The sequence below is a fragment of the Lactuca virosa genome, chromosome 8 (genome assembly GCF_052849685.1).
Source record: "Lactuca virosa cultivar CGN04683 chromosome 8, Lactuca_virosa_CGN04683_v6, whole genome shotgun sequence".
Classification (NCBI taxonomy): Eukaryota; Viridiplantae; Streptophyta; class Magnoliopsida; order Asterales; family Asteraceae; genus Lactuca; species Lactuca virosa.
The window spans coordinates 384,628,878-384,640,983 of NC_136433.1; positions in this window are offsets into that span (position 1 = coordinate 384,628,878).

A 12,106-nucleotide genomic window follows, 5' to 3' on the forward strand; every position below is an offset into this window, starting at 1 on the left:
GAATTCCTGGACTATCTCAAGGAGTGTGGAATTGTTTCACAGTTAACGACACCTAGGACACCACAGCTTAATGGTGTGGCTGAGAGGTGCAACTGAACCTTGTTAGACATGGTTCATTCCATGATGAGTCGAGCTTCGTTACCAATCTCATTATGGGGGTATACCTTGGAGACTGCCGCCCATATCCTTAATCGAGTCCCAACTAAAAAGGTTGCCAAAACACCTCACGAGATGTGGACAGGGAAGGCTCCCTCGTTAGCACACATCAAGGTTTGGGGTTGCGAGGATTTCGTGAGGCGCGAGACTCACGACAAGCTCGAACCTCGGAGTGAGCAGTGTATTTTCATCGGCTACCCGCAAAAGAACTTTGGTTATCTCTTCTACAGACCGAGTGACAATGTTGTCTTCGTTGCGAGGAGAGGGGTTTTCCAAGAGAGGAAACTTATATTCCAAGGGGACAGTGGGAGGCAAATTGACCTTGAAGAGAGTTAACCGATGAAGGAACCTCAAACTCTAGCAATCAACCTGATGAGGAAAGTCATGTTGATCCAGTTGACAAGTTTGTACCTCTGAGGCGCTCTAGTAGAGTTAGTGTTCCACCTGTGTTATATGGTTTTCATATAACATATGAGGGTGATACATTTAACAGTGATATCACACTGGTAAATATGGATGAACCTAACAGCTACAAGGAAGCCATGGCAGGCCCCAAGTCTGCTAAATGGAAAGAGGCTATGGACAGCGAGATTCAGTCCATGTATGACAATCAAGTTTGGAACTTGGTTGACGATATACCGGGTTGTAAGACAGTCGAGTGCAAATGGATCTTCAAGAAGAAGACCGACATGGATGGGAAGGTACACACTTATAAGGCACGACTGGTTGCGAAGGGCTTTACTCAAACTCCGAGAGTTGACTATGATGAGACCTTCTCACCGGTAGCGAAAATTAAGTCTATTAGGGTTATGCTAGCCATTGCTGCATTTCATGACTATGAAATATGGCAAATGGATGTCAAAACCACTTTCCTTAATGGGAAGTTGGTTGAGGATGTTTACATGAGTCAGCTAGAGGGTTTTGTCGATGCTAAGTACCCTAATAGAGTGTGTAAGCATGAGAAATCCATTTATGGATTTAAATAAGCATCTCGTAGATGGAATCTTTGTTTTGATGAGACAGTCAAAGTGTTTGGTTTTTCGAGAAGTGAGGATGATTCATGTGTATATGTCAGAGCTAGTGGGAGTATAGTTAGTTTTTTGGTATTGTATGTAGATGACATACTACTCATAGGAAATGACATCCCAACCTTGCAGGAGGTGAAATCATGGCTTAGGAACTGTTTCGCTATGAAGGACCTTGGAGAAGCTGCCTATATCCTAGGGATAAGGATATTGAGAGACAGGAGTAAGAGACTAATTGGCCTTAGTCAAAGTACCTACTTGGACAAAGTGTTGAAGAGGTTCAATATGCATAATTCCAAGAAAGGTGACTTACCGATCCAGAGCAATGCCAAATTGAGTAAAGCTCAGAGTCCGAGTACAGAGGCTGAGATAACTGAGATAAGTCGATTACCATATGCTTCCACTGTTGGCTCGATTATGTGTGTTATGACTTGTACTCGCCCTGATGCGGCCTTTGCTTTGAGCATGGTCAGCAGATATCAAGGGAATCCTAGCAAGGCTAACTGGACTGCGGTGAAAAACATTCTCAAGTACCTACGGAGGACTAAGGACTGGGTCCTTACACTTGGTGGGAATGATGACTTGAGAGTGGTGGGGTATAGTGACGCCAGCTTTCAAACCAACAGAGATAATTTCCGCTCTCAGTCGGGCTGGGTGTTTACCCTGAATGGAGGAGCAATTACTTGGAAAAGTTCCAAGCAGGAGACTGTAGCTGATTCAACGTGCGAATCATAGTACATAGCAGCAAGCGAAGCGACGAAGGAGGTGATATGGCTGAAGAACTTCATCGGAGACCTTGGAGTTGTACCAGCTATAAAGGAGCATGTGGAGATTTTCTGTGACAGCGATAGTGTGGTTGCCTTAGCCAAGGAACCAAGGGATCATGGCAGGTCCAGACACATCGACAAGAAATATCACTTCATAAGACACAAGATAGAAGAAGGACTCATCGTGGCAAAGAGGGTATCATCATATGAGAACCCACCAGATCCCCTCACGAAGGGACTGAGTAGGGTTAAGCATTTACAGCATGCGAGGCGCATTAGGCTGAGGGATGATATTAGTTTTAATGATTAGATAGCTATTTTGAAACTTGTAATAGATAAACTGTAATTGACATTTGATGCTTAAATAAAAGGCGCTTTTATTTACTAGTATGGTATTGTCTCATGTCAATTATTTTACTATTGTTTCATTTTTGCATGTTTTGACTTCCAAAATAATTGGATTATTCAAACCATCCACAGTCGGTCATACTTTGGAAGTAGCTATTGAATCAAGATTGTCATGAATTTGGCTTGTAGATTGTCAGAAATGGTTATATATTGCTATGACATTCATGAGTGCTCATAAGGTCTGAGTATTGGCTTCAACCCACGCTCACTTGTATCACTTCATGGAATTTATCTCGAGTGATCGTGAGACGATAATATCATATAATCTTGAAACCTAGATATATGAGTTGTTGACTATGAGTTGGTCGTACATTGATAGTACGAAAACGCATCGGTAACTCGATGTTATAAAGCGTGTTGTTGTGTATGGTTCAGCGAATAGTAAGTACAAGCATATACTATCAAAGCTTATATGTTCCTTTTAGTCCTTGGAGGATTAAAAGCGATATCTTGGGCCCCTCGATGATTTTGTTTTGACTAATGTGTCGGGCCCAGTCAGAACTAAATTGATGTGTTCGATTAAGTTCTAAGTCAAACGAATCAGAAATCGGGAAACAAACTGGACAATAAGATTGACTGTGTTCCATGTGTTTGTCCGGCTGATATCTTGAGAACAGAGGATTCTATGATCACTTGTCTAAAATGGTACGTCTAAGTTCGATAAAGGCATTTAAGAGCCATGATTGCTATTCGGATCCTGAAGTTATACTATAGTTAATAGACTTATCCAAGTCGGAGACTGTTGGATAAGGTGTCTAAGTCTATAACTATATTTGGTATGTACTTGACCCGAGAGTAGCATGGTTCATTTGGGTTGCACTTCACCAAAACAATCTGTAAGGATGGACTTTTGAGAAGAGGTTATTTATGATTTATTAATATATTATAAGTTCTAATATATTAATATGAAATCATATTATTTAATTAGTATTGATCAAGAATTAATTTGGAATTAATTTTGTGATCAAAAGAGACTAATTAAATATATGGGGATTGATTGTGTAAATCATTCATTCTTATGAAGTGGGCTAATGATATATGATTCATTATGTTGGGCTAAACCCATGTGGTAACCCATGGATACTCCATGGAGGGTTAAAATCCATGGAGCATGAGGAATGTGGAAAGTCATGCACATTAGGGTTTTCATGGTGTAACCCTAATTGAGCCACACTATATAAGAACCCCTATAGCTACCAAAATCGGCCACTAAGCATACACACAAGAGTGCTAGCCAAAATTGAGTGCATGTAATACTCTCTCAAGTTCATCCATTTGTTGGTGGTGATTTGTGGTTTCATTTGAGGCATTCACATTATTGGTGCTAGGCTCTTAAAGGCTTAAGGAATCAAGCTACGAGAAAAGGTATGTCATTCTACTAGATTTTTGTATTATATATACTTAATGGTATGCTAGTTAGGATGAAAGCTTGCATGTATAATAGAGAAAACAAAGATCCAAGGTTTCTAGGGTTACATGCACACCTTAGGAGTGTTAGAATGCTCTGTAACACCCCCGAACCAGACGGCGGAAATGTCTGGGGGCTCGTGTGACTAACAATTGAATAATCATCACAATTAATATACATGAATCATAACACGATCATCATCAACATTACATAGTACAACTAGCATTGTTCACATCAAGTACATTGTTAAAATACATAAGTTCAAATTGTTAAAAGTACGATAAGTGCTATTACATATAACGAAACCATACACACTTGCATATCTTCCAGCTTAACGATTACCTGAGAATACAAGTTATTTTGAAAACGGTCAACATATATAATGTTGGTGAGTTCATAAGTATGTTTGAGTAAAAGCCTTTGTATCTTTCATAAAAACCCAGAAAATCCGATATTTTCTGTAAAATGTTTGAAAATGTTGTGAAAATCAAGTATAAATGCATGTGTGAATTTCATAGTTATAACTTATAGGAGTAAAGTTTAGATTCATTGTATTGTGAATAAATGATAAATGTATATGAATAATTTCCCCAGAAAATCCGATATTTTCTGTTTTATAACAACGTCTAGATTCTTATATCGTTAAATAGTTTGTTTCGCATTGACACAATCGAAGAGTTTATCTTCGAAAGGTTAAACTTTTGGTATTGAATCCCTATTTGAGCCGTTATAACCATGCATGATAATGACTAGGTCGCCCGTCTTGGTATTTTTCCAAATGTCGGTCTTGCTAAGGATGTTGTCGCCCTAGACTGGCCTAGTCTAGCTGTAGCGAACAGTTAAGGCGTGGGGGGTCACCCCGTATAGATCTATACACAAACTCCCGCTTTCCCACCAGGAAACTCTGATTATAACTACAGGCTATGATTGTACACTCAGAGGTGCCAATCGATATGTCTCACTAGATTCTCAACCTCTTTTCGTACTATGTTTAATGTTTACGTGTAATTGATAGGTTTTTGTATTCAAAAGATACATGAATAAGTATACGAAGTTTAATGATTACGTAAAGGTATCGTTACGGCTTACTAACACATGAAATTTCCATTCCAAGCCCTATTAGCATGTAATTAGGCCACAAAGGCCCAATCACATGTAAAAGGGTAATTTAGGCCCAATAGGCATGTAAATGGGCCACAAAAGCCCAATAAACATGTAATCCATAACTTAGGCCCAAATTAACATGTAAGTGGGTCGCAAGACCCAATAATCATGTCATGGAAAACATTGGACTCAATATACACTTAATTAGGCCCTTAGGGTCCAATGGCCAAGTAACGTGAATATTAGGCCCAATAAATAGTTATCGACGCATTCCGTTTGTTTGTATTATTTCGTTGTTTGTTTTAGCTCGGGGTTTAATAGATTGTTGATAAAAATCCTCCTTTTTGTAAAAATGACGTTTTTGGTCAATAGTCCTCAAATTCTTAATTAAGACTCAAAGTTTTGTAAAAATGACACTTTAGTCCATAATTTATAAAAACTTGCAATTTTGTCCCAAATGTCTAAAAATTTACAGTTTTAGCCCAAAAAGTTATATTTTCACATTTAGAACCCTGTTTTGCAGAAAAGTGCATTTTCAGCCCCTTGTTTGTAAAAATTTACACTTTCAGCCCCATTTTGGAAGATTTTACATTTTTGGTCCAATTTGAAAATAAATGTTATTTTCACCCCTAAATTTGGTTTATTTATATTTATGACTCAAACTTTGGCCAAATAACATTTTTAACCCCAAAACTTCATTTTTTTCGCAAATTGGGCCCAAAACCGTGAGGCCCAAAAGTTTTGGCCCATTAAGCTTAAATTTGCATTTTTGGCCCTTTTAAAAGTATGTTTAACATAAAAATCCCTTTTTATACATGTAGGATCTGTTTACCCCTTATAAAAACATAAATGTCACTTTTTGCCCTTCTCTTTTGTTTTCTTTGACAATTTTGACATCTAACAAGGTTTGTGTTGAAATCTTTTGTGTCTTAAACATGTAATCACTTTGGCTTGGTAATGTGACGTATATAATGTCATAGTTCATAGATCTTTGCTAAATAATACTTAAGATTTCGAGATTTACTAAGGTCTAACACATTATTACCAAATAAGTTAAGTATTCACACCAAACATGCATATAACACATAGATCTACACATTTTACTTGCATTCTCCCCCAAAATCATATGAAAACTGAAAACAAGGGGGGTATGAACTCACCTTAGCTTGATGTTTCGGTTTTTGAAGAAGAATGGAAAGGGATGAAGTGATTTTCGGCCCTAGCAACTTTATTGAATGGATCTCGAGCTTAAGAAGTTTTCTAGGAGTATGATCACCAAAAGCTTGTTTAGAAAGAGTGATCTAACATGAGAAAGAAGTTATGTAACTTGGATATGTAAAGACTTACCAAGAATGATGATTTTTGGTAGTGGAAACCTTCTTGAAGATGCTTAAAGTCTCGAAAATTTAGAGAGGAAAGGAGGAGTGTTCTTGTGAATGTTTTGAGAGAAATTTGTAAATGGAGTGTGTGTGTGTGTGTGTGTGTATCTTCGGCCGAGAGTAGAAGAAGAGAGGGGAGAGAGAGTGGTGAGGTGACTAGTATGGATGTATGGGGGTCCTTGCATGGATACATGATGTATAAAATGAAGGTGGCACTCCAAAGTCAACCCCCCCCCTTTCACTTCTTTTCCCTTTTTTTTATTTATACATGGGCCGATATTTTGGGCCAAGAAGAAAGGGTGGAATGGTTTGGGCCCATTAACTTTAGTTAGGATATTAGGACCCTAAACATAACATTTTTCGGCCCATTGGGCCCTTGGAAGCATTCACGGCCCAAATAGAATAAAAGAATGGGCTTATGGCTCACTAAGGTTAATTGGATTAGTTTTGGCCCAATAAGGCTCATTAGGGTTAGAATGAATCATTCTAGGCCCAAATGGTCCAAAATATTTTAGATTTATGAATTGGGTCCAATTAGGATCCAATTAGGGCTTCTAAGTCCAATAAAGTTGAATTGGGTGTTTATTGGTCCATTAGGCCCAATAAGGAACTCCTAGTCCAATATGGACTTAAACTATGGATCTTAGGGCTTCAGACTCTTTGATGAACATGAATGGTGAATCTAAATGAGCATTGAGTGAGATTTACTTAGAGTATATGTTTTACAATAGTTGAATGGTTACACAGGAATAAAATTTCCTAGCTAAAATGCCAGTTGTGACATGCTCAAAACCCTTTAGTTGATTCCAAGGTGGCATATCTATGAGAGGTTCTTGATGTTGTTGTTGTATTGGTTGTTGGGGTGGGGTATTGGCATCTTGATTGTTTGGGTTTGGGTTGCGATTATGAGGTGGAGTTTAATTCATGGCTATGTAGTTTTCAAACGGAATGTATTCAAAGAAGTTACCAACAATTGGAGAACTTGGCTCGGTGTTGCTATCACTTGAAGTATTAACTTGGTATTATATGTTGATTAATGGAGAAGAAGAAGAAGCTTGAATGAGTTGTTGTTGTTTTTCTTGTTTGTCTAACTTTTTCAATCTCGGGATTGTAGAGTAGTTCACTGGTTCTTGTAGACCTAGGCATAAACAATCAAATAAGAATAACCAATTTCCCCAGCAACAGCGCCAAAACTTGGTGGGATGTCAAGTCCACCAATAAAATTACACCCTTTTGCTTCAAAATAAAACATAATAGTAGTATAAAAGGTGTCGATCCATGGGGAAATGGTTGTATTCAATCACAAATGCAATATAGTAGAACAAGTGTAATAAAGCTAACTAACTACAACTAAACTAAAAAGGGGGTTTGTGATTGTTTGAAAACTAAAGACTTGAAGAACTAAAATACTTGCAACTAAGAAATATGGTGAGATGCTTAAATATTAGAGAGAGTTGACCAACTATGGCAATTCAACACAATGAACATTTGTGTGTTTATCATTAGGATTCAATGTGTAAGCTTATCATTCATCCCAAATTGGTTATAGCAATCATGAAGCATGATATGCCAAAATTCCTCAAAGGTAGTATGGAGGTTGGGGAAGCCAAACAATTTCTCATTCAAGTACCAAGCTCGTGATCAAAGTATTAAACAAGCATACGAATTATGAACTAAGGATCAATAACATGTGATAAATGACAATCAAACATGAATCCTTTAAAACCCACAAATATCCAAGGGTTTTTGCCAAGTCAACCAAAATAAAGATATTAGCCACTCATAGCAACAATACAATAATAATAAAACTGTTTTAACTTCAAGAAATTAGCAATTACTAGAAGAATGAGAAGATGATAGCTCTAGCTCTCCAAAAACACCTCTAAGATGCTCAAATGGTGGGAAATCCGAAGTGATGGCTGTCAAAACCAACCCCCAAGGTAAATGATGAGCCAAATGACCAAAATTCCACAGAAGGGTAGTTGTGCGGGTGGTCATGCAAACTTGCGCTGGTGAGCTCCCCACCCTCGTAAATGATGTTGAAATACTATTGGCTCATTTTTCCACTACTCCACCCCACTACTTTTGATTCCTTTGGTCCCCTCCACACCTCATATGATTCAAAATGAACCAATGATCTTCAAGCTTCAATATGGATAGTCTAAGCCCATCTTCAAGAGTCCATGACCCATTTTCTAGAGTCCAACTAATCCAAGTCTTCAATGCATCAGGCCCAATTCTTCCAAAATGGATTCGCAAAGCCCAATAAATCTTCGTAAGCTCACAAATCCCAGTAACAAGCTAATTCACAACCGCAACGAGGCTCCAAAAACCTACAAAACATCTTATGCAAAAATGAAAGTATCTGATACGATCCAAGATAAAGAAGGAATAGAATATGCAACATAAAAATAATAAAAAGTGATAAAAATGATAAAATAACTTATATAAAAAGAAGTAAATAAAACAAACTATCATCCAGTTTGACATTAGGTAACTTTCGTTAGTTTTTATGTTGTTGTGGCTGCTGTTGAGCTTATGTTGCTTAGCTTAGGTGAGTTTCCTCACTATATTATGTGTTATAATGTATATCCTTACATGGTAGCATATACAGGAGTAGTGGTATACCGGTTAGAGTATCAACATGTTTGGTGGTCATCGTAGTGAATGTCATAGGGGTTGCATGTATTTATGTAAGATGGCCTGATTACTCTTGGTCTAGGCTTTCTTGCATGTTCCTTGCTAGGTTGTGGCTTTAGAGTATGATCATTTGTTCGACTGTATATCTTATCTCTAATTCCATATAATTATGAATTCATTTAGTGATCTGCAAGTTGTAGTGCAGTGTGTAGTTTGAGCCTCTGTATGATGTGAACTTGCTATAGTGAGCGGTTAGACAGGTACACCGGTTAGATAATTGCATGTGTTGTTGAATTGTTTGTTTTTTATATGTTATATATGTTGATATATCTTGTGGTGGTTTGAGGGTGGTCTTGATTTGTGCGATAGGCCAGGATACTCGGGAGGACCAGCATTATGTTGAAGGCCAGGTATGTACCAACTTTATGTTGTAGGCGAGAGCGTCAGGTGGACTAAAAGTGGAATGAAAGCCAAAGTTTGTGTTCTTTTATGTATATTGTGATGTGTGGTATTTTGAGGAACTCAGTAACATTTGGCTTATAGTTGTGGATTAAATCTTTTAGGTACTTCAGATGATCGTGGGAAGGCGAATGCGTGACTGTACACACATCGACAACTTTCGTATTTGTGATTCTGCATTTATGATCATACTCTTATTTTTGGGATGTAAACTTTTGGGACAAATGATTTTATGATATCACTTTATGAAAATAGTTTCTTTTATTTAAAATAAAAATCAAAAGTTTTTCCTTGAAATTTGGGACGTTACAGTTGCTTTAAAATTATGATTTTATTTTATTTTAAACCCGGTATTAGCCTAAGATATAACTGTTTGAGTTTTAGAATTCTACAATTGGTACCAGAGTGAAAATTTTGGGTCATTACAATTGGTACCAGAGCCATAGTTTAAGCGGGTTAGGTTTGGTATGTCCACACCTAGACTTAAATTGTGGGAGTTGAAAAGAACCAGAGTGTTTAGGACCACTATTAGTGATGAGTACTTAAGTTATGTATGGTTATATATAGTTGAAGTTCTTGTACACGACTAAGAGATAGAGTACAAATTGGTTTCGTAATAAACCATGTTATGAGATTTTAGGTACATGACTATAGTTATGTGTAGATAAAAAACCACAGAGTTAGAGTTAGTAAATGGACCAACCAAGAGAGCTTGGTTCGAGTATGTTAAGAAGAATGACATAAGATACAGATCTCTATATAAAGAGTTGATATATTTTTAAAGAGAATGATATCATGGTTATAATGATAAAGATATGTACTAAAGATAATGTGTCCTAGTAAGCGGACCACAGTTAGGGCGTGTGTCCGTAAGAGAATGAGATAAAGATAGAGATGTGGGGATAAAGGTAGGAAGAAGGGAAAAGAAAAAGTAGAAAGAGTGGAGGAAGTGTAGAAAGAAAGGGACAGGTTGAGTGAAAGGGGTAAGAGAGTTGGCATGCATAAAGGACGAGAAGGAAAGAAAACGATGGGAGATATAGATTGAACATGTGCATAGAAGCAAAGAGAGAAAGAAAATAGATAGGGAAATAATGAGAAAACGGGTCAAGAATTCTATGGAAGTAAAATACCATGCACTTACTGTAAGAGGACATATGTTTATAATGTGTCCATAAAAGAAAGAGTTAGACAAGTGTAAAGAAAAAGAGATAAAGATGTAACTCATAGGTGAGAAAAGTGGACCCGTGAGATGGTGTAGATATGTGTAAGTTATGTAACAGTTCCTCTATGACGAACTATTATAAAAAGAAGAATATTGAATCTTATGTGTCATAAGTAATAGTTAAAGAAAGATTATGAAGTTGCGTATAGTGGTGAGAAGTTAGTAAACTCGTGATAAGAGTCTAAGTTTAGGCATAGAGCCCCAATAGAGAATGAGACAACCAAGTGTTATAGAGAAATGAGAAGTTGGAAACATTAGGAGTATGTGATTTCCTGATGTGAAAGATAGATATGTATGTTAAAATACATCTTTTGATGTATCAATTATAGATTTTTATGAGTAGAAGTGTGAAAGTGATAGAAGTTGTCTTATGAGCAGCTAAGTGTAACACCCAGAATCTTGAGGAGAATTGTTGGGAGTAAAGCCCCTTTTAGGGTTGGACACGGCGTGTTGGAGGGACCAACACGATGTGACAACTGTCAATTTTGGCCAAGTCAAAGTCAACTAAAGTCAACAAGTCAAACCAGTCAACTCATCTAACCCTTGTATATTAGGGTTTCCATTATGTTTCTTATTGAACAACTCGCAATCTTAATACAAAGTATCACTTAGAGTTTTCACGTGTTCGGAAATTCTAAACCCTAATCAGGGCAAGTGATGGAACTACTCGATAAAACATTATTCCTTAACCCTCAGGGGCAGATAACAATCCTAACGAGACCTAACGAGGTTTACAAACCTTGCGTTACAAAGTCAAACACTCAAAAAGGTCACAAAAGAAGTCTCTCCAAATCTCTTTCACTCTAACTCTCCCAAAACTCTCTAAGTAGGAGAAATCCCTCCAAGAATGTGAAATCTCTCCCAAATCTCTCCAAGAATGCGAAATCTCTCCCAAATCTCTCTCTGTATGATAAATCTCTCCAAGAATGTGAAATCTCTCCCAAATCTCTCTCTGTATGAGAAACCTCTCCAAGAATGTGAAATCTCTCCCAAATCTCTCTCTGTATGAGAAATCTCTCCAAGAATGTGAAATCTCTCCCAAATCTCTCTCAAAACCTCTTTTGATCTTTTTTTAATCATTTGGGGCATCCCGACACTTGACTTGGTGAAAAACCACTCAAAACGGGGTGATACCTTGGAAAATAGCCTCTTAGGGCCTAAAAGTCCCTCTATAGGGACCAAACCCTCCTTGAGCCGAAGCCCCAAGAACCAAGACCGAAGTCCCCTTGAGTAGTCGCAGCCATCGAACCGCAGCCATCGGACCGGACCAGATCTGCTGAGGACCGAGGCTGATGAAGACCCGCAGCGCCGAACCGAACCCGGAACTGGAGCACCGCATCCGACCTTCGCCTGCGGTCCCTCCTGACGAATCCGCCTGCGGTACCTGCTCGGACCGCAGTCCCTTCCACTTCGGATCCAATTCACCAGCCAAACCTTCCCTGCGGACCTAAGGCTGCTAAGACCGGAACCACGCCCTGACTTTGGATTTTCCATTTTCCACCCGGTTTTCGACCACGACTCCGTTTTAAGCCCGTTTT